A 23891-nucleotide genomic window follows, 5' to 3' on the forward strand; every position below is an offset into this window, starting at 1 on the left:
TATTCAGATCCCCCAAAGAGAACACTGAGTTATTCTCTTCTATTCTACTTCTGGACATATTTTAAAACAGATGAGGATACTTCTGTCTCCATCCCGTGCCCCATTGCTCCCTGCCACTGAAAATGCCTATCAAGTGGTTCAGGTATCAAATTATGTCCAGGTGGAGTCATTAACTTGTGAGATGACGAACAGTTAACCTTCCTGGTAACCTGTTTCTTATCTTCTGATGGCTTGAAGAATATTCTGGTGGGGCCAGAGTCTGTGATGATTCATCTGATGGTCATCTGGATAGGATAGGGGTCCTCTAGAAAACTGGTGGAGCACACTTCTGAGTATGGTTCAACAAATGCGTGGGGAAGCCACACACTGAGTATGGACAGTGCCAACCAATATATTGGCAGGCCAGAGAGAATGAAATAGGGGAAGACAGGAGAAGCTTGCAGGTATGCACACTTGACTCTTGTGGGTCTTCTTTTTTTTAAATTATTTTTTTGCCAGTCCTGGGTTTGAGCTCAGGGTCTGGGCACTGTCCTTGGACTTTCTCAAGGCTAGAGCTCTACCACTTGAGCCTCAGCACCACTTCTGGCTTTTTTTCTATATTTGTGGTACCGAGGAATTGAACCCAGGTCTTCGTGCATGCTATGCAAGCACTCTACCACTAGGCCAAACTCCCGGCCTCTTGTGGGTCTTTTGATGGCTGCTGCCACCCAGAGAAATCAGGCTTTACCTTCTTCCACCTTTGAACATGAACTTGTGCCAGCAACTGTCCAGAGAGCTTCCAGGCCTTTCAGGCTCGGACACACATTATATCACTGATTGATTTCTCTTGCTCTGATTCTCCCAGTTTCCTAGACTGATCAAGGTGCTGGTTTCCCCAGCTCTTCAGCCTTCAGAACAGGTCAGGTCATAATGAAACTCACCAGGCTTTGAAGTATGTATAACCCAACCTAAGAAATTCCCTCATAACTATATGAGCTATATTTACCAGATATATACTATATACATACACACACATACATACATACATACATACATACATACATACATACATACATACATAGTATGAGTCCTAGACCTTGGGAAAACTCAGATTAGCACAGCCTTATTTGGAGCTAAGATTTCTCTTGCCTCATGGCTTTCAGCAGAATCCACTCAGAACACTAGGAAGTTCTTGCTCTGTGGGACTCAGTGGATTTCCCCTGAGAAAAGATGTTCTCATCTGTGGTTCTCAACCATTTCCCTACGGGGGAGGAACAGGATGATAGCATACCCACAGTGGGGTGGGGCAGTCTTGAACACAGTGAACCTCCACTCAGAGGAGCGAATTGCCACACAGGAGAATGGGGCCTGTGTTGTTTTCAGTTTCAAGTAGGATCTACTCTCATCAATTAAAAGTAAGTTATTTTCATCCTTGGTGCTCTCTGTTTGAACTCTCACTCGTAAGTATTTGGTCTAAGTCTCTCCCTCAGGAGAGACCAGAGAATGACCAAGAAGGATCTTTGCTTCTGAGTTGGAAAATAGAGACACGCGATATCTTAAATGGTTAGGAATGAACTGATGAAGAGAACAGTGAGTCTTGTATGTGTCTTATAATTTAACTGCAATAATATGTTTTTGAATGTTGGGAGAGAATGGAGAGGAATTTATTGGCATTCTTTTTACAAAGCTTCCCAGGGCATTATTGGACATCTCTCTGTACTAATCATGGCAATAGTTTCTGCAGGTTGAAGTTTGTGTAGGTGTTTCCTATACTGACCAAAGACTATACCTTTGGGGCATATTAATCTGTATGAGATAGATGGTTTTAATACTTTAAACATCAGACAAATAATGACTTTAAATAATTGTACAATTTGGTGGCTGAATGAGTCAGATTCAAATCAGAAAAGGGTCAAATAGAGCAATCCAATAGAATACAAATATCCTGAAAGGAGGGGTGGGAAAAATCCAGCTACTAATCATGCAGAATTCACATTCTACCCCTTCTGGAAGAAAATAAATTCCTAAAGCTATAATGGGGCTGTGAATAAAGAAAAAAAATCTTGAAATGAAATTAGGCTGAGTTTGAGCAGAGCAGTCTGGGAGCTGGCTTGAGACCTTCCCGAGACTGACTCCACCAGCAGCATGAGCAAGAGAATGCCATCCACATGGCTCCCAGATGGAGGTGTGGGTAGGCAAAGTGGTAAGTCTCACAGAAGGCAGAGAGTAGAGTCAAGGCAAGCACAGGAAGGGCAGGACCTGGAGGTAAACCTGGATACTGAGAGTTTGAAACAAAACAGTCTAAAGTCAAGTGGGCTTGCCAGCATTGCTGCGTAAGTACCTCCATGAGAGGCACACACACACACACAAGTACCTTAAGGATAGATACATTTCTTATTTTCTCTGTACACCAGCACCTACTACAAGGCCAGTCAATAGCAGGTACATGCTTTCAAATCAAAAGGAATAATTGAATTAAGTAAAAAAAAAATACAGTCACAGGCAGGCAGTATGTGAGGCATGATGACTGCTTATAAAACTCATATTGTCCAATCTAAGGAGACTTTGGGGAATGAGATTGGGTTCAGAGGAACCATGTCCCAGGTGACTTCAGGATTAGTCAGCTTTTCCAGGCAGCTGAGATTCAGCTCTGCCAATAGGCATGCCAATATAATCATCATATTTTAACATGAGGCATCAAAGTATAATGCTACAAGGTACAAGGATGAAATCTGCATCCCTGAGCTGTGTCACTTCTTGCTACTTGGTGTGAAACTACGACTGCTACAGATTCTTTCAATACTCAGTTTCCTTATCTTTGACATTAAAATATTGGTACTCAACACAAAGGATTGTTATGAGAACTGAGTGAGCTATTATATTGCTAAGTGTTAGCCAGTTATAATGGCGCACACTTTAATTCTAGTGCTAGGGAGGTAGAGGCAAGAAGATTTTAAGTTCAAGATCAATTTTAATCATATAGTGTTTCACTATGTGAATGTATAAGCAAATAAACAAAACAGCCCTGGAATGTACCACACTGAGACTTACTGTTGCCCTGAGGCAATCTATTAGGCCAGTCTCCAACTAGATTTTATTTCTATGGGACAAGGAAGCTTTGTTTAAATATATTCTAACCAGTGTTCAGCCTATGCAATTATGGTAAGCAGATCCAAACCAGTTTAGTAGAATTTGCCAGTAAAATGTCATGAGACTACAGAGCTAATTCCCTATTACTTCAATAAATTGAAACATTCAGCAGCTACAGTTTTACCCACCAACCAATTACAAATAGCCACTGAGTGTGACCGGTGTCATGCATCCTTGCTATCTTGAAGGCATAATGCCGTTCTCACCACTGGCGATTACCAAGGTTTTTCCTTGCTGGACATTCAGCTATTTCAACAGGTTGAAATGTCAGAGGCAGTCATTGTTGTCCTTACTCTCCTCCAAGGACTGGCAGAGCAACTTGCCGTCTGTCTCTCTCCAGCTGGGTGGGTTTCCTGATGGAATAGAGCTGCTCTGCAATGCCAATTTGCAGGGTCAAGTTTCTAGCCTTGCAGGCTTCAATCCCAGCCAGCTCCCTAACAGACATGGAAACCAAGAGCCCCAGTGGCTCCTTCAGGCAAAGTCAGAAACATCTCCCAGGGTGCTCTTCTCTCTTGCTTTCTTCTCACACTTCGATGCAGTATAATTTCTTTATGATAATTAATTTTTATTCAACTTATGTTTTTATTATCTTTAAGTAGATGTACAAAGGCATTACTGTTTAACCAATCCGTTTCTGAATGCAATGCATCTTGATTGATGCAGCTCCTTTCATCATTGTTCTTCATCTCTTTCATCCCAGTTCCTCCCTTCATATTCTTACTTTCATAACGTATGCAGTAAGTTTTATAACCACAGTCTCCCCTTCTTCTCTTCATGTGTCTTCCCTTCTCTCCTTGAACCCACCTCTGACCTTTCAACTACTGGAATCTCCAGTAGGTGTGAGGGCTATAGGACAAACAGTATTGCAACAATCTCCATGTATTTATTAGCAATCTAATGTACTTACCATCCACAGTAGAAATTTTGACAATATCCATAGAAGCATGACATTTGTGGGGTTTTTTTCTTTTAGAATTATCCTCTCTGCATTAAGTATTTTACAATTTCTACGGTAGCTTTACTAGTTCAGGCTTCCTTCATTTCTTTTTCATTTTCTTTCCTTTTAATTATATATTCCATGTTCATGTAGGGAAGTAATGAGTTAAGTAACTCTCTGATAAATTCAATTAAAAGCAATAACAAGTTGGGTCTCCCTAGCCAAATGGAAAGATCCAATATGAGTTTTCCATTCACTCTATTCCATTATGAAGAGCTGGTTAGTTTTGTTCTCAATCTGTAAGGACATGACCATGTTTACTGAGCAGCTACTGCATCCCAGTCCCTTTCTTAGGTCCTGTTATAGGAATCATTTTATTCAGAGTAGGATTTTGCTGCAATCATTGCAAATTTATAATTTGTGTGTTTTTTCACTTCCCTGAATTTTCTTAGAACAATGTACAGGGACAAAAGTCTCTCATTGCTTCATTAACACATGACCCATATCAAAGTAGCATTCTTCTACAGCATCAAGTGCTTTGATGTATTAACCACTTGGTAAGCATTGTTTACTTCAACAGATTCATCCCTCCATGTATAAAGATACAAAGGCATCTTATGTAAAAAACTAAAGTTAATAACAAACATTCTTCAAAATTGTAAGTGTATACATTTTGAATTAGATGTCATTTGGATGTGTTTGTCCACCGTTTGGATGTAATATTAACAAAACAAGAGCAAATATTTGAGTTATTTAAAGGTTCAAGTGTCAGGAAAGCTCAGTATAAATCCTCTTGACTTTAGGAAAATCTGATGGTAAAGGTAAAACAATGAGGCACCTGTAAAATCTCACCCATATCAAAGGGCAAAATCAACTCAGATCCCTGCTTGCAAGTCAGGCAGAGGCAGTGATTATGCAGGACAAGGCCGGTCACGCTGCATTGACTCTGTGGGAGAAAATGAAGCATTCCGGCATTCAGCCAAGATGGATTTATTGAAAATCCAGTGTAGATGTACCTATATGATCTGGGGAGCACAAAGGATGAAAGAAAGGGTTCTTTTCTCTTTTGGAAAGATAAGAGTAGCACAGTTTAAAGAAGTACAAAAGGATGCAAAGTAAGAACAAATTCAATTTAATAAAAATATTCCATTATATACATGGACAATTGAAAACCATTAGAAATTTAATTCAGCAAGTACCTTTTGAGTATTATATGGACTGTAAGCGAGGTTTAGGTAGAACTGTCCTGTTCATCTTCAAACACTGGACCTCCAAAGTTGCCTAGCAATAATTCATAAATGGATGGTTCATTTTACTGTATGGATAAAAGTCTTACAAGGGAACAAAACCCTAGGTCTTCAAAATGCCTGGCAAAAATTATGATGAATGAATGGATGAATGAATAAATGAATTTTCCTGTAATGAAAAAACGTTACAAGGAACCAAACTGGTAGGAAAATACATGTAGCTATAATATTAGGTAGAAATTGAGGAGAAAATACGATAAAGCAAAAATAAGAATAAAGTTCCACAAACAGATAAAACCTTTGGAGTACTTATAGGGAAGCCTCTGATAGAGGCTTTCTTGGGCAATGGAAGGAATTTTAAAACCCAGAATAACCTGATTGATTGAGTTTCCTATTATTAAGAAGAACCTGAGAAATAATCAATACATTGGAAAGAGAAGAAGACAGAGGAAGGAAAGATAGTTAAGGAAGGTCAAACATAATGGAAACAGCTTTATGTATGATGAGCAGCAGAAAGGAGAAAATAGATAATTTTTCAAATATATACAAACTGAACATCTATATAATTTTGATGTGAGAGAGATGGAGGAAAAAATCTAAATTGAGGCTGACACAGGCAATTTTCTCAAAATTTAATATGCAGAATTGATGGGGGCACAAGAAAGATAAGTCTTTGTAATTTCTCTTAAAAAGGAGTTTATAATAATTTAGCTTTCATTCTGTCCTGGAGAAGCAAAGGTGGCAAAGAATTGAACTGAATAGAAGACATTGCCATTTAGTACAGTGAAAGATAATAGACAGTGGTGAAGCTCTGTAAATGTCTTGATTATTAGCAGCAGTTATTTAATCTGAGACCACATGTGTTCATTGAGGCAATTATTTTGATTTTAGGTCTATATGGTGACAAACACAGGAATGCTTTGTAAGAACCTAATGGCTCTTCTTTTAGTCTGGGACTTGGTGATCCCAGAATACCGACTTACAGCATTTGGCTTATTTTTCATATTAAGGGTGTTAATCTCCATCCAAGAAGGAAAGAATATTAAATCCCATCAATTTAACTAGGATCCTATATGGAGTTAATAACTTATACAAGGACACACACACACACACATGTATATGAGAATGCATTAGAAAATTTGTTTTCTAATGAAATTTGGGTTAAGACTGAATAATGGAAAAATTAAGGTCTCCTGAAAAATAGGACATTAAAAATCATTTTGCAATAACTTGAAAAAATTCTGTTATTATCTGGAATAGCAGAGAATTTTTTTATAAAGAGGAATGATTGAGAGAATAATAACATAACATTGGAAAAAGAAAGCAGTGTATTCTCTGTTTCATTTTAAATTTGATAAATGGTCAAATCTGGAAAAAAAAGAAAATTATTTTCTATCAACAAGACCAACATCATTGGAGCTGGAGTGACATGTTATAGATAATTTTATAATTGTATTTTGTTTAATTTTATTTTGTTTTAATTTTACTGCTGTAGTGAAAGATCACTTTTAGGACCTTATGAAAGCTGTTTGCACTAACCTCACAAAAATCTACTACTTCAATAAATAAATTCCTCTATCCCTTACTATAATAATCTATTCTGCTACTGAATAAAAACTTTTGTTTATAGTAGGCACAGGATATAAATATGGCTGCAAGAATATACTAACCCATAAATGCAGCAGTGATACTCACTAGACACTGTGTTGTCTGTGAACTATGCAACTTGAGGGGGAGAGGGTTTGGGAGGGAAAAACTAGAGAAAAGAAAGAGATGCCTGTTCAAAAAGAAATGTATGCATTTCCTGATTTATGTACCTGTATCCCCTCTGTGCACCACAATAACAACAACAACAGCAACAACTACAAAAGAGAATATATTCAATCCAATGTTATTTGGCTATATTTGACATTGTGATAATACTTCTTCTAGCACTATACATCCTCTAAGGAGATTTATGTTGTTAGCTGGATATGGATGGCAGTTGTTACTGCTACGATCCCACATAACTGGGAGGCAAATCGCAGTCTGAAGTTTGTTAGGCAAAACTTCAAGATCCTATCTGAAAAAAAAATAAAGCCAAAACAGGATGTGTCTCAAGTTGTGGAGCATTTGCGTCAACAGCAGGTGCTGAATTCAAACCCAAGTACTTAAAGAAAAACAGAGAAGAAAGCTAATTCTGAGCTTCAGGCATGAAACAAATCTCTCATGATCCATAATGCAACAGGGTAGAATTCAGTCACGTAGGGTTTTATGTCTCATAGGCACTGTGCCTTGAGCTACGATTTCCACACCATGCCAGGATGCACCAAGATGGCCACGGAAATCTATAAGGACATGAAAGCTATCTTACATTCTTCAGTAAAACAGCAACAGGATGCCATGAACACAACCAGCTCAGAACAGTTCACAGTTTCACACTGGATCATACTACATCTTTTCAGAGCTTCCATGTCTTTGTAAGGCTAGGTTTTGATATTTGCTGTGATCAAAAGGCCTACTTCATGAAAATCAATTGGAGCAAGAAATGGTGGCTTCTGATCTGACTCCAACGTTTAAAAAGTTGCAGTGTCAGACGAGCACATGTATTGCATTATGAAGTGGGGTTAAGAATGAAATAAATATCTATTTCCCCTTCAGGTTGTTTATTTTATATTTTTATTATTTGAGAAGCATACTTTTGTACTTTATTACAACCAGTCTATCCTTAAACTCTTGTATTTCTTTTTTCTATTAGTAACTGTTCAAAGGCAAGGCATTTCTGCACATGCATATGATATGCTTTGATCAGACTCATCCTCTCTATTATACTTTATTATTTCCTTTCTCCATTTTGGAACGATTTTAAGGGTTTTATTGCTTTGCTTCGCGGGGTGAAATGTCTCACAGGAAGTTCTCAGCTCCCAGACAGGGGTCCTTGGGCTTCTTGCCTCAGAAACGTAGCAGCCGGCATCGGGGGAAGGTGAAGAGCTTTCCTAAGGACGGTGCCTCCAGACCTGTCCACCTCACCGCCTTTCTGGGCTATAAGGCTAGCATGACTCACATCGATGGAGAAGTGGAGAGGCCAGGATCCAAGGTGACCAAGAAGGAAGCTGTATAAGCGGTGACCATTGTGGAGACCCCACCCAGGGTGGTTGTGGGCATCGTGGGTTACGTCGAAACCTCTTGAGGCCTGCGGACCTTCAAGACAATCTTTGCAGAGCACATCAGTGATGGGTGCAGAAGGCGCTTCTACAGGAACTGGCACAAATCTAAGAAGAAGGCCTGCAAGAAATGGCAGGACGACATGGGCAAGAAGCAGCTGGAGAAGGACTTCGACAGCATGAAGAAGTATTGCCAGGTCACCCGCATTATCTCTCACACCCAGATGCTCCTGCTTCCTCTGCGCCAGAAGAAGGCCCACCTGATGGAGATCCAGGTGAACCGGGGCCCCATGGCGGAGAAGCTGGACTGGGCCCAGGAGAGGCTGGAGCAGCAGGTCCCAGTGAACCAAGTGTTCGGGCAGGCTGAGATGATTGATGTCATTGCGGTGACCAAGGGCAAGGGAGACAAAGGGGTCACCAGGCTCTGGCACACCAAGAAACTCCTCCACAAGACCCATCCAGGCCTGCGCAAAGTTGCCTGTATTGGAGCCTGGCATCCTGCCCGGGTGGCCTTCTCTGTGACCCGGGCTGGACAGAAAGCTACCATTACCACACTGAGATCTACAAGATCTACAAGATCGGCCAGGGCTACCTGATCAAAGATGGCAAGCTAGTCAAGAACAATGCGTCCTCTGACTACGACCTTTCACACAAGAGCATCAACCCACTGGGTGGCTTTGTTCAGTACGGTGAAGTGACCAATGACTTCCTTATGCTGAAAGGCTGTGTGGTGGGAACCAAGAAGCGTGTGCTCACCCTCCGAAAGTCCCTGCTGGTACAGACCAAATGCAGGCTCTGGAGAAGATCGATCTCAAGTTTCATCCACAAAACCTCCGAGTTTGGTCATGGTCGCTTCCAGACTATGGAGGAGAAGACAGCATTCATGGGACCACTTAAGAAAGACCACATTGCCAAGGAGGAAGGCACGTAATGCCCACGCCTTGAGTGCATTGTCCAGCTGGTGGCATCTTAATAAAAGCTGCCTATGTCAAAACAAAAAGAAAAGAAAAGAAAAGAAAATGTGATCATGCATTCATTTTCACTCCAGAGATGTCCAGGTTAATTCCTTTTTCAGGATTAAATTATACAGTTGGTTTTCTGGTTTTAGAATATAATCCATAGCCTACCAAGAGGACAGGATTTCAAAGAAAAAATACACCTATATGTGGGAAGAGTCTTCTTTGTGTAATAGGAGACCATGACTGGGCAGCAGTTGGAACAGATTGCTTTTGGTACATCAGAGAGATTCACTTGTTGCCACTAATTTTCACAGAAAACAATGAAGATCTTTGACCAAACTTTCTCCATAATTGTGGTTAAGAGATTTACGCTGAGGGTGAACTTGGGCAGTCCTGATAGAAGCCACATTGTATAGTGGAGTAAGATGGAGGTCTTAGAATGAACAAGAGCTGAAAGGGGAAAGGGAGGAGCTGGCCCCAGAACAGTACAGCAAGACCCACCTGGGTAATGCAGCCATAGATTGTGTTAGCATGTGGAGACTAATTCTGATGATGCCAGACTGGGTACTGGAAAGTATTTGCTAGGAATGCATTGGAGCACAAACAATCCTGCTCGTGACCTCCCCCTCCACCACCTTACATAAAAATGATGGGAAGACAGGAGTGTTTTCCTTCTTGATCTATAAGAGATACACTGCAATGCTGAACTTGCAGGTATTAATATGCCAGCATTGACTTGCCTAGAATTATGGAGATAAAAATGGACAACACCCCTTTTAAATGACATGAGAAAGAAAGACTATCTGAAGACAGTCCCACAGCCTCAATACACACTCTCGGTAAAAACACAGGCCTAGGCTAGACAGTCCAAAGGTGGAGATTGATCAAGACTAATTCATGCATACATGCAGGCAGAGCTATGGGACTCCCAGAAGTATTTTAGAAGGCAAAAAGAATCTTCAAGGAGATGAAGAGTGGGCCTAAATCCATTCAGAATGGAGAGGTAGTTTTTACAATTACTTTGTTTATTTTAGTTATTTTTTCAGTACTCAGATTTGAACTCTGGACCTTTTACTTACAAAGTTGACTTGCTTTGGTGACATTTAACATTTGAGCTTTTTTTCTGGTTGTTTGGAGCTAGAGTTTCGTATACTTCTGAGACCAGGCTAGCCCTCAAACTCTGAGTCTCCAGATTTTTAGCCTCCAGAGTAGCTAAGATTACTGACAGATGTGAGCCACCAGCACCTAGTTTGGAATTTTAGTCAAGTTAAGAGACACTGCTTCTTAGTGGACTACATATACTAATGTTGCCTTTGTCTTTTCTCAGCTTTGATGCAACTGGCATTTAGCAGCTCTTTAATTACAAGACTCTTATGGCATCTGTATAGAACTCATTTCAGATTCTAAAGCCTCAGGATACTGAAAACATATTTAGAATGTGCTTTATTGAAGTGTTAAATTTACTAAGACTATTCTAGAATGTAGGGTTGCTCTTTGCCACTGTTGGCTGTTTCTCTTATTAGTTCACGATGTAATCCTGGTGCTAATAATGACCTGCTAATTCTCTTTCTTTTCCTTCCTCAGGCCAATCCATAATCAATCCCAGATTCTTCTTTTAAACCATTTTTAAATTTATTAAGGTATAATTTATGTATAATAAGATTTGTTCATTTTAAGTGTGCCAATGGCTTTTGACAGATGCACAAAGCAGCCTATCTTATAAAATTTTTTCATCAGCCCCAAATGTTGCCTGGTATACCTTGGGTTCTGCCAGCCATTGATCTGCTTTGAACCATTCTGACTTTGCATTTTGTAGAATTTCAGCTAAATAGAACTGGGTAGATTATAACCTTTTTTGTCTGGCGTTTTTGCTTGCAATAATGCTTTGTAATAATCTGTTTTGCTGAGTAGCTCATTTCTAAATTGCTGAATAGAATTCCATTGTAAGGATGTACCACTTTTTAAAAAAAATACATTTACTCACTGAAGTTGTTTCTAGTTTGAGAATTGGTACAAATCTGGTTTTATTTCTTTAGGGTAGTGGGATAGCTAGTCAAAAGGAACTTCTGCAAACTGCCAAGGTACTTCTGTGTTGCATTATCCTCTGCAATATATGACTTCTACTTGCTATATTCCTAATAAATAATACTTCTGGACCATGGTGAAATGAGGTCTTTGGAGGAGCAGAGGGAAGGGAACACAATAGAACCTGGTTGCTCTAAAGATAAACTGAACTCATTCAACTGAGAAAAACTCAGAATTTAGATACTTGAAACTAGAGATGAAAACAATGGTGATAAAGAAGCAGTTATCACTTAAAAATCACAGCAAATAGGTCCTGAAACAAAAGCAACTGCAATTTATGAAAATGGCTTATAGTAAACATACTCCCAACCAAATAAAGAAAAATCTCATTCAGTGAAGGAGCCACCGGGATCGATAATTAAGGAGGCAAAAGTGTGCAAGAGAGACTACTTCCCCTTATTACTTTGTTAGTTGTATCAGTCCTGGGGCTTGAACTTAGGACCTGGGAACTATCCCTGAGCTTTTGTGCTCAGTGTTAGAGCTCTACTATGGGAGCTTCACTTCAAGCTTTGTGGTGGTTAATTGGAGATAAGAGTATCATGGATTTTACTCTACTGGTTAGCTTCAAAATGTTATCTTCAGCTCTCAGCCTCTTGAGTAGCTAGCATTACAGTGGTAAACCACTGGTGCTCTCCCACTGCCATTTCTTTAGATAGGTCTTTTTCTGATGTATTTTTGCATTTAGGGGGTGATATATGTTAATATGCCTATTATATTATATGTCTATAAAGGGGGCAAAGAGCTGTGTAATGTTTCTTAAATTTTAATGTGCAGATGAATCATGTTGCATCTTATCAGAGGTATGTTTAACTCCAGCAGGTCAGGTCTGAACTTGAGCATTTTCATTAGGGTTTAAGGTAAGGACAACATTGCTGGGCTACAGATGGGGTGTTAAACTGCGTAGGTTCAAACCCTGCTGTCAGTCCTTACAGCTGTGTAACTGAGGGCACATTTCTTCATCAATCCACCTCAGTTTACTCTTCTGTAAAATATATCACCCCTAGGATATGAGGATTACTGCCAGTTATGGAGGAGATGCCCCAGAGCATTTCTCTAGTTTTCTGTAGGTTCCTCTGTCCACAGCAGCCGCATGTTCCGGCCTTCTAGCATGCTGATTGAGTCTTGCCCAGTGTTTTAGCTCCTTCTGGGTCCTGTGTGGTGTTTCTGGTGCAGCCACTGGTGGTTCTGCTAGGGATGCTAATTAAAAGAGCCCATTCAGAGCCACCAGACTGAGACTGCCCTGGAAAATGAAAGCCTACTGAAAGGATGTCAAAGAGAGAGATTAACCATTTGATATGCTTCACCTAGTGGAAATGTCACAGGTTCAGCCCCGTGGGGTGACTACAGATATTTCCACATGCAGAGAGAATGCTGGGAAGGTGCTCAGACAGTGCATTTGAAAGAATTTCCAGTGTAACCCGAGGGCCCTGTTGACAGCTCAGAGAGCTGCACCAATGTGCCCTTCCCTCCATGACAACCAGGCCTTCACTCAGCCACAGCAGCCAGCGAATAGACTCTCTAGCATTGTTTGCATCCTCCCCTTTCATCTGCCGCCAGCATCCGTGCGGATGTCCTAATTGGTCTTCTGGATCCAGTCCTCTTTGGCCTGTCAGCTCGACTCTGTATATGGCCCACTTTCATCTCGCTGCTTGCTTGGCATATTGTACTCTTCTCAGAGTTTTCTGATGGTTTTAAAAGCAGCTTGTAGAGCTTGGATGAGCTTCATACCAGTTCTGCCTCCCTGTTAGTAACTGTATTAGAAAAACAGCTGTTAATCTCAATTACGTTTTGATTGCTAATTAGCAAGTACCTGTCAGGATCAAGCAGCCCCCTTTCCTGGTCCCATCAGCTATTTCTCATGCAACTGGTGTACTTGGTTTCCATGAGAACCATTTAGCTAGATGCCTTGCAACCCAAATTGCAATCTTGTCTGTGGCTTTGAGAGCATCTCTCTACATTGTGAGTGAGATTCCTTGTCTACATCACTCCTCCCTGGTGTTCTATATTTTTCTCTTCCTATTATCATCACAAGCATGCCCTGGAAAGAGCAGTCAGATAACTAATAAGGCCATTCATTTGCGTTAAGGTTCAGAATCCATGGTTTAGACTTTCATCTGACTGGGATGCATGTTCTCCCACCTAGATCCTGTTTACCTATATTAGAAGTTGACACACTCTACCATTTTTGTAAACCTCTTCTGAAGTATAAGCCAAGTCGAGTTACCTATGGGACATCTGCTAGTGAAATTATTCCTGATCAACTCTAGTTGGCCTTTAGAGTTTTTCTCAAATGTTTGACTCTTTCCTTTCTGCTCATATTTATGTTTGAGTCTCTTCTAGACTTAAGGTTGGCAAAAGAACTAATCCTGTCCATCTGGCATTTGTCTTTATAAATAAAGCTTAATTGAGACACACCTATGCCCGTTCGTTTATGTAGCATGGCTGCTTTTCTATGGTTGTGTTTGTGACACAGTGGTAAAGCTGAATAGTTGCAACTGAGAATCAAAGTACAAACTATTTACTCTGATTTCTTCTTAGTCTGGTTTCTTCCCAGAAAACCATATCTGCTCTAAATTGAGCACAAACTCTGGCTAGCTAGCTATTCCACGGGTACCTCTTCATTTTCTTTATATAATCTTATTTGTTTACATGTTAATGAGTAGAAACTCTGAATATAGATAAATGTAGTGGAGAACATGAGGACAGATGTGAAGTTTTTATCCTTCAGAGATGAAGACTCAGTTTCCATTCGCTAGCAGTAATTTGCATCTAGTATCTTAAGCCCCAAGGCAACTTGGGCAGTCATTCTCCCACTCTACCTCAAAGAAGCTGAATTAAGTGTAACACATTCTGGGAAGAAAAATGTTCTTTTATTTCCTCCTTTCTGCTAGCATTGTAAGAGTAGGAAAGTCACAGGTTTTGTTGCCTTTTCCTCCAACCCTACCTTTTGTTTTAGGAAACTGTCCTATCAGAGAAAGGGCATGAAGACCATTCCTAGGAATCAGTGCTTAGGGTAAGTACCCCAGCTAGTCCCTGCTCAGCATGGAGGACAGTGAAGAGGAGACATCTTGGTTCAGCTCCTTGGAATGTGGATGGTCCAAGAACCCCTTTGACATCTGCATCTAGTAAGCATGGATTACTCTTCAGGACAGGAACTCTTCAGTTTGTAGGCAGAGGATCTCCTGAAAGGCTACTCAGTACAGATTACTGAATGCCTGAATTTTGGAGTCAGTATGTCTGGAATCAGATTCAAGACACTGTACTTCTGACAAGGGACCAGATGATTCTGGTGCTTCTATTCAGGGGTGCCTGGGGTCGAGTTAATGAGAAAAATGGTTCTTATCTTCTTACTGTTGGAGTACTTCTTATCATTTTGCTTCAAGCTATAGTTTCTAACCCTCCCCACACCCATATACATACACATATTCCATCTTTCTGAATTTTTTCAGTTTTAAGGTACACTGATGGTAATTCTTCAAATTGCATGCCCTCTGTTGTTTATTCTTTCAAATTACTCATCCTTTTAAAAAATTTGTCAGAGTAATCTATAAAGGGTTACAGTTAACATTCATCAGGTAGTGGGCGCATTATTTCTCACACATTGATACCCCTTCTCATGTTTTTGTCCCCATTTCCCTTTCTTCAACACTCCCAATCATAAGGTTTCCCCCCTTCCTTTTGCTATTTCAAATAGACAAACAAACATATATACAATATACAGGCAAGAAAATCAGATACAGTAATCACATGAGATTCACCATAAAGGGAAAAAAAGAGAAAAGAAATAACACATTAAGACCTACAATCACAAAGACAAACCTGTTTTCATATCCTAGAGTTCATTTCATTTAGTCTCATCCTATATTACCTGATGTGTACAGCTTTTGAGCTATTGTGATCCTCTGCTAGGAGAGTCCTAGATGTGTACTGATTATTACAAATGAGGAAACCATTGAGTTTATGTTCCTTTGAGTCTAGCTTACTTCACTTAATATGATTTTTTCCAAGTCTTTCTATTTCCTTACAAATGGGGTGATGCCATTCTTTCTGCTGGCAGCATAGAATTCCGCTGTGTATAAGTACTGCATCTTCTTGATCCATTCATCTACTGACGGGCATCTGGGTTGGTTAAATAATGCTGCAATAAACATGGTTGAGCTAGTAGGTATAGTGTGCTCTTGTTTCTGGACATTTGGGTAAATGCCAAGGAGTGGGATTGCTGTTTTATAGGGGAACTCTATATTTAGTCTTTGGAGGACCTGCCAGACTGCTTTCCAGAGTGGTTGAACAAATATACACTCCCACCAACAGTGTAGTAGTGATCCCTCCTGACCACATCCCCACCAGCATCTGTTGTTATTAGATTTCTTGATCATGGCCATTCTAACTGGAGTGAGGTCGAATCTCAAAGTTGTTTTGATTTGTATTTCTTCTATGGCCAGAGATATCAAGCATTTCCTCATATGTCTATAGGCCATTCTTATTTCCTCTTCAGAGAAGACTCTCTTTAAGTATTTAGCCCAACTTTTAATGGGAAGGTTATACCTTTGAAGATTTGTTTTTGAGAGAATCATCCTTTTCGTTGTATGTATATTTTAGATATGAGGCCCTTGTCTGTTGTATGGCTAGTGAAGATCTTCTCCCACTCTGTGGGCTTTCTATTTAACTTGCTCGCTATGTCCTTTGCCATACAGAAGCTCTGAAGTTTAATATAGTCCCATTTGACCAAACTTTCCTTAATTTGTTGTTTCTGGGTCTTCATTAAGAAAGTTTCAACCTGTGTCAAGAAGTTCTAGTATATCTCCTATTCCTTCTTATAAAGTTTTCAGGATATCTGCTTTTACCTCAAGGTCTTTGATCCATTTGGACTTAATTCTGGTGCAGGGTGACATATTAAGGATTACTCATTCTTATCACACCCATAGGCATTGGGAAGAAGAAGAATGAGAGATACCCGAACTTCATCTAGTATTGTGATAGTATTTTCCTTTGTGAGCTCTTCTCACTTGTCTTTGCTGAAAGAGGACTTATCTCATTCTATCATTCTATATTTATTGCAAATATTTAAAATGATAAGGTCACACATTGCAATTTATTTGAGAGAATGGCAATTTAACTTTGCTTTTTCCAACTAGTAGCCATTTGTCCCAGTATCATCTATTCAATAATAATGTTCTTTCTCAGTGATTTGTGATGCCACCATTAATATATACTAAGTTTGGGGTCGATTTCTGAGCAATCAAATCTAGTATATTGATCTGCCTGCCAATTCTTTGGTCAATGCACAATGCTTTAATTATTGAAGCTATATTAACTGGCAGAGCAAGTGCTCTTACATTCATTTTTATTTTCAATATATTCTTGACTCTTTTTGTCCTTTATCTTTAAAATCACTTTGTCACACTCCCTGTTCTCCATCTCTTTTAGATTTTTCATGAAGAGTTCATAAATCTACTAAGCATTTTGTGAAAGATCTGCATCCTTTTTCTAATGAAAACACAGTTTATCGATTTAGTTAGAACTATTTTTATGTAGCTTAAACTTTTATAGTTAGGTGTTACAAATAAGTTGAATACTTCCTGAAGTATTTTCACTTCCTTTTTTGGAATGATAAAATGAGACTACTTTCCATCCCAGTTTCTTGTTCTTATTTTGAGAAAGATTTAGGGGTGGAGAATATGGAACATTTGCAAAAGGCTTTTTCTTTTTTTTTGTAATAAGAGAATTCAATGTGACTTGGGAATCTGGGCTCATGAAAGTGAGTATTTATTTTGGATTTCAATATGTTTGAATTAATAGCAATGCCTGGTAGTTCTTGACTTAGAACCCATAATAATAAGCATACATTATGCTGATTTTTATAACAAAATAAAAAAGAATGTTAAAAAACTAATAATAACAGAAATGTAATTCATAGTTGAGCTGCCCTTTGACAGCAAGGGATAATGGGCTGCAGCAAGCATGCAATTAGGCAGATTCCCTCCTTTTCATGTTTCCACAGTCAGTTCACTTAGTGACTGGCTGTTACCAGAGTATATTAGTCCCTTAACAATCTTCTTTAATTTAGCTGATTTTCCCAAATGATCGTTCCAATTTTGGATGATGTTTTGCATACTGCCCTTGGATCACAAAGCAGAATGCTGTTTTCAACTAACTCTTACCTGGTTCTGAAATTCAGTCAGATATATTCTAGATTCCCTGAAAATAATGCCACATAATACTGGGTCAAACTTAAAATGAGACACTGTCCATACAACTCTATATGGAACTTAAAAAAAAAAGAAAGGAAGGAAGGAAGGGAGAAAGAGAGAAAGAGAAAAAAAGAAAGAAAGAAAGAAAGAAAGAAACCAACTTTCTAAGCAAAATGAACTTCAAGATATGGAAACAAGAGGTTTTTCTTTGTGGTTGTTGTTTTTAATATACTAAGTGAAATTATTTCTTTTTTCTTTCATCTTTTTCCTGTATAGTTTATCCCTTTTGCCACTGTACATGATTTTGATACCTGGTATATTGTATATACATTTATTTGAATTGGGGAAGGAAAGGAAAACAACAAAATGGTGAGACAAGGAGAGAGGTGAATCAGTGTAACAGTGATACTCACAAGACAGTATATTGGAAATGAAGTTTACAAATTGGTGGGGGGGTAGGACTAGGGAGGGAGGGAAAGTGGGAGAAAAATCTGAGAGGGGGTAATAATATTTGAGAAGAAATGTACTGACTACCTTGCATATGTAACTGTAACCCCTCTATACATCACCCTGACATTAAAATTAAATTTTAAAAAAGAACCAAAACTTTCTTAGAAAGTTATAGGACCAAAAATATTCTCTCCCAAAGAGGCAAAGAGAAACATAATTCTAAACCTAAAGTATTTACCAATAATACATCAGACAAATGCTTAATATCCAGTATTTACAGAGAACTCAAGAAACAAATCCCCCCCCAAACCCAACAAACCAATCACTAAATGGGCAAAGGAACTAAAGAAAGACTTATCAAAAGAAGAGGTTAAAAGGTCAGAAAAACATAAGAGAAAATGCTCACCATCCATGGTCACAAAGGAAATGAAAATAAAAACAACCCCAAGATACCACCTTACCCCAACAAGAATGGCCAAGATTTTGAACTCAGATAATGACAGATGCTGGGGGAGTTGTGAAGAAAAAGGATCCCTACTGCACTGCTGGTGGAATTGTAAACTGGTTCAGCCACTCTGGAAAGCAGTGTGGAGGTTTCTTAAAGAACTGAAAATTGACCCTCCCTACAATCCCACCATACTACTCCTGGACATCTATCCTGAACATCAGAACCCAAGATACGATAAGGTCACCTGCTCAGCTATGTTCATCTCTGCACTATTCACAATAGCCAGGCTATGGGAACAACCCACATGGATACAGAAAATGTGATACACACACACACACACACACACACACACACAATGGAATTCTGCATAGCCAACAGACAAGATAAAATAATGGCATTTGGGGCCGGGAGTTTGGCCTAGTGGTTAAAGTGCTTGCCCAGCATGCATGAAGACCCAGGTTCGATTCCTCGGTACCACATACATAGAAAAAAGCCGGAAGTGGTGCTGAGGCTCAAGTGGTAGAGCTCTAGCCTTGAGAAAGTCCAAGGACAGTGCTCAGGCCCTGAGCTCAAGCCCAGGACTGGCAAAAAAAATAATAATAATAATGGCATTTGCAGGGAAGTGGATGAATCTAGAGTGAATCATGTTGAGCGAGACAAGTCAAGACCAAAGGACCAAAGGGCGCATGGTATCCTTAATATGTGTTATTAGATCCAAACAGTACAAGAGAGAGGACTCAATATTTGCGTACCCAATGCTATGGGCATGGTATTGGGAATATAAACACAACTACATAGACCTAAAAATCTATGACTCTAGAGATATGTTTTATTACATAGATTAATATGTATCTATGACATACAAACTCTCAGCCTAATTTTAATTATGTTCTAATAGAGATTCCCTTCTTGAATACTTATTTGTTAAATGTGTCATTTGAAATATGATGTAAAAATCAATGTTAATAAATTCTTTTTTAAAAAAAGAAAATAAAGTATCATAGGATCTAAAGTATTTCATTTGAACTGAGAAACCACTTAATAAGACTTTTTTGGAAGTCCTAAAGATGGGGATGACTCAAGTGGATATTCTAGGCAATGGTGTAGATTGTAAGATGTATTCACATTTAGAGTTTATTTTTAAGTGAGGAGGAGTATATGCATTAGAACACTTTGGACAGTAATAGAATTCCTGTATTGATGTTATGTCAGACAAACAACATTCCAAAAGATCAAAACAAAATCTCCCTTGCAAACTTCCATTATGTATTCCAAAGTTCAAACTGAGTTTCAGCCCTTCCTTGAGCAACCATCAAGAACTATGCTGTCCAATATAGTAGTGACTTGCTGCTGCAGTCAGCCCCAAGTCTATAAGTTTAGTGCAGTGTTTTTGAGAAACTAAACTGCCTTTCACAGTGATTTCACCAATTTTCATCTCCACCAACAATGGAAGGGTTACTTTTTTCTTACATCTCTGCCAGCATCTATTGTTTGTTTGTACTTTTGTCTTCTCCCACATGTGGAAGTTATATCTAAATTGTAACTATATATACATAAACACATATGGGGCCATTTGTATATACACACAAGCATATTAACTAAAGGATGGTGGATGCAAAGGAGGATTCCCATGGCGTTACTCCTCTGAACAATGAACTTAATAGTTTAACAAAATGAATACCAAGAAGCTGGAATGCATGTTGTTGGGGGGAGAAGTTTAGGAGAGACAGGGAAAACAGATGGAGAGAGGTAGGGAAGGGAGAAAATATAGTCATAATGTTCACCGTATGTAGATGAAAATGCAGTGGGGTAAACTGAGGAGATGGGTGTCACTGGGAGAGATGGAGAGAACAAAGAAAAGGGCGACAGTGATCAAGAGGCATTGTACTTACAAACTGACATGTTGAACTGAAATTCCTTTGTATACTACTTGAAGATAATAGTTTAAAAAGAAATTAGAAAAAAACTAAAAATGGAGCTACCATATGATCCTGCAATATCATTCCTGGGCATATATCCAAAGAAGTGTAAGTCATCATACAATAGAAATACCTGAACACTCATGTTTATTTCTGCACTATTCCCAATAGGCTAACTATGGAATTAGCGATAGTAAAAGTCAGACTCAGACAAAAGATGCATATTTTCTCTCATAAGTGGAAGTTACATATGAAACATGTATAAAATAAGTGTGACAATGCATATGTATACATATATACACATATCATATACATATATCAAGGATCCAGCTAATGAGTGTAGTATACAGAGGGATGAGTTTCCCTGGTGTAACTTCTTTTTATTTTTTTGCCAGTCCTGAAGCTTGAATTCAGGGCCTGGGCACTGTCCTTTGGCTTTCTCAAGGCTATTCTACACAGCATCACTTCTGGATTTTTCTATGTATGTGGTACTGAGGAATTGAACCCAGGGCTTCATGAATGCTAAGCAAGCATTCTTAGGCTGCACTCCCAGCCATTATGTGGGTGTTTTGCTTTTTGTTTTGCCAGTCCTGGGGCTTGAACTCAGGGCCTGGTCCTGTCCTTGGACACTTTTTACTCAAGGCTAGTGGTCTGCCACTTGAGCCATAGTGCCACTTCCAGCTTTTTATAAGTATATGTGGTGCTGAAGAATTGAACCCAGGGTTTCGTGCATGCTAGGCTACCACTAGACTACGCTCCCTGCTTTCCATGGTGTACCTTCTTTAAATAATTCATGAACAGTTCCTTGAAATGAATGCTAGGAAGCTGAGACATGTCTTTTCTGAAGGGAGTCAGGGCTAAAGGGAGAGGAGAGGATCAGAGAGAGGAATGTTGCATGAATACAGTCATAACCCTGAAGCCACAATCATGAAGATGGAATTAGGAAACTGTAGAAGTCAGGTGGGTTTGGAAAGAATGGAAGGATGATGAAAAAGTTGACACTGATCAAGCTACATTATGTACAGAAACAGACAAATTAAACTGAAAACCACTTTATATAATTACTTGAAGATAATTACTGAAAAAGAACTAAAACAAAAAAGGTAAATTGGGGAAGGGTCAGCATTGAATTAACTAAAAGCAGAAGAGAATATTTCAAACTAATCAAATTTGGAGACGCTATTGTGATGTTGATATTGTGGTTGTCTGGGAGAAGCCTGTGTGTTGCTCTGAGTACTAATTGGTTTCAAATGGAACGAATTGTGGATTTTTAAAATTTGTGTTGCCCCCAAAGCTATTATCTTCTTTTAAAAAATCAAAGAGAATCATCTTTATTGAAGGCATTAATAGTGTTTGGCAGGAATGGAATTTAAACACACACACACACACAGCCCTCTTGAAACAGCTCACCGCCTCACTCTCTGCCAACCAAACTGGTTTGCAAGATTCATAGTTGCTTCTACAGAAGTACTGATGTGCTTCACTGAAGGGAGGGAGACCTCCAAATCCCCGAGGAATGAGCTGTAGGAACCAAATGGGACTGAATTTCAAGAGAGAGAGAAAGCAAAGAAAAGCAGGAATGTGCTTATACCTGCTCAACTTTCCTTCCTGCTTCTTAAAGCACATGAGGTTTAATCCTCAGGTGGGCAATAGGACAGTAAAAGGCACAGCAAAACATTTGCTTCCACTGCATTCTAGGCTTGTTGAGGATGCTTGTGACATCTGCACACTACACAACCTCCGGAGGCCAGGCAAAGTAGACCTTCTGAGGCTCCTTTGGGTTCTGCAGCCTCGTTCATGACTACCCACCCAGTCATTGCTGTCTCCAGCTTCCCTAGCACAACAGAAGTGGAACAAGTCAGGGTAGGATTTGTTCTTCCCCTTTTGGAACTAATGGGAGTTTATTTGGCAGAAAGTGACCAGAAGGGACTTGAAATCCTATGTATAAAATATTAAATCTTTTCCTTATCTTATATATCTGATTCCCCAGTTTGCAAAACTTTCTCTCCACCCTAGATCCTTTGAAGCTCTTTGAAGACAAAGAAACCTGGCCTTTGCACAGAGAAGTTCTACAAGCACAAAGGTCCTTTCAAGTGAGCTGTTGATCACCTCAGAAATAAGTTTGCTCTGTGGTTTCCTGTATGTGGCTGGCAAACAGCAGGCCATGCTGTTCTCAAACTGAAAATGCATTTCCCACTACCTGAAGATGATCTGTCTGGATACCTTACAATAGAAGGGCTCTGTAGATAACCATATTAAAATCATAAAGATACCATTATGTTTTCCAAGGTAGAGTCAGGTTTAGTTCATCAGAATTGGTTTGCAAGATTCCATTTGTTTCTGTGTTTAAAATAGTGTCAGGTTGACAAGTCTTTTGTTGCCACACGATCACAATGTCTTCTATTCTAATCTGTGTGATACTGGAACAATACAGATAAGCTAAATGTGGTTTAATCAATTCTGACTCTTCTGATCTGACTGATACTTTCGCATGGATTTTGATTAATCAAAAATGTATAGAATATTCATGCCTCATCTCATAGTTATGACAGGTGCAGACTTTGTTTTTCATGTGTTCAAAACGATGCCACAATTCAAAGTGTCCTTTTCATCTGACATACTACTAATTGAATGATTTCTTTTGTGAAATAACAGAATAGCTGACTGGCTTTATACTTTTGAAATGGGAAATGTGGTTTAGAAAAGCTTCTGCAAAGTATTATGGAGAGTAAATAAATTTGTAATGATGTGATTCACATCCTCTCTCAAACCTAGGAGAATTTCTGGAGGTTTTATTGACTCGATAAGGAAAATAATGGGAAAATATCTAAAATGGTCTCTATAGCAAATATCAAGATGAAAATCAACATGGAAGAGGACTATTTATTTACCTTCAAGGAAATATATTTTTCTGTTCTCTACCAGGACCTATAATTCCAAATCTCTGATAATTCTGCCCCCTCCAAAAAAGATAGAACCAGAGGGGCAGAACAGGATCTAGTCTCAAGAGTAAGTCAAATTTATGGTGCTGGTTTCATCAAATGCAAAATGATAGACTCCCCTGCTACATTCAGAGATTCATAAAGTGGGAAAGAGCACCACTTATGTTTAAGAGAAAAACAGCAGCAGTGGCAGCAACACCCATGCTTGTGCACACACGTGTGTGCACAAATACACACACACACACACACACACACACACACACGAGACAGAAATTATCTGACCTATAAGAGAACTAAGACATAGTAAAGCCTGCCTGCAAAAAAAGGAAGATGAGAACATTTTCTAACCAGGCAAAGAGGAAGCTAGACATGGATAAGAAGAATATAGCTAAAGCTGTTAACAAATTGGTAAAACTGGTATAGGTTATAAATCTGTGTAGA

General features: G+C 39.1%; 1 pseudogene; it reads left to right on the top strand.

The window, feature by feature from the left end:
* The first annotated feature begins 8191 nt into the window (after positions 1 to 8191).
* Positions 8192 to 9387, top strand: LOC150064442 (large ribosomal subunit protein uL3 pseudogene; annotated as a pseudogene).
* The last annotated feature ends 14504 nt before the right edge of the window (positions 9388 to 23891 follow it).

This window comes from Megascapheus bottae, chromosome 4 (genome assembly GCF_031878675.1).
Source record: "Megascapheus bottae isolate mThoBot1 chromosome 4, mThoBot2.hap1, whole genome shotgun sequence".
NCBI lineage: Eukaryota > Metazoa > Chordata > Mammalia > Rodentia > Geomyidae > Megascapheus > Megascapheus bottae.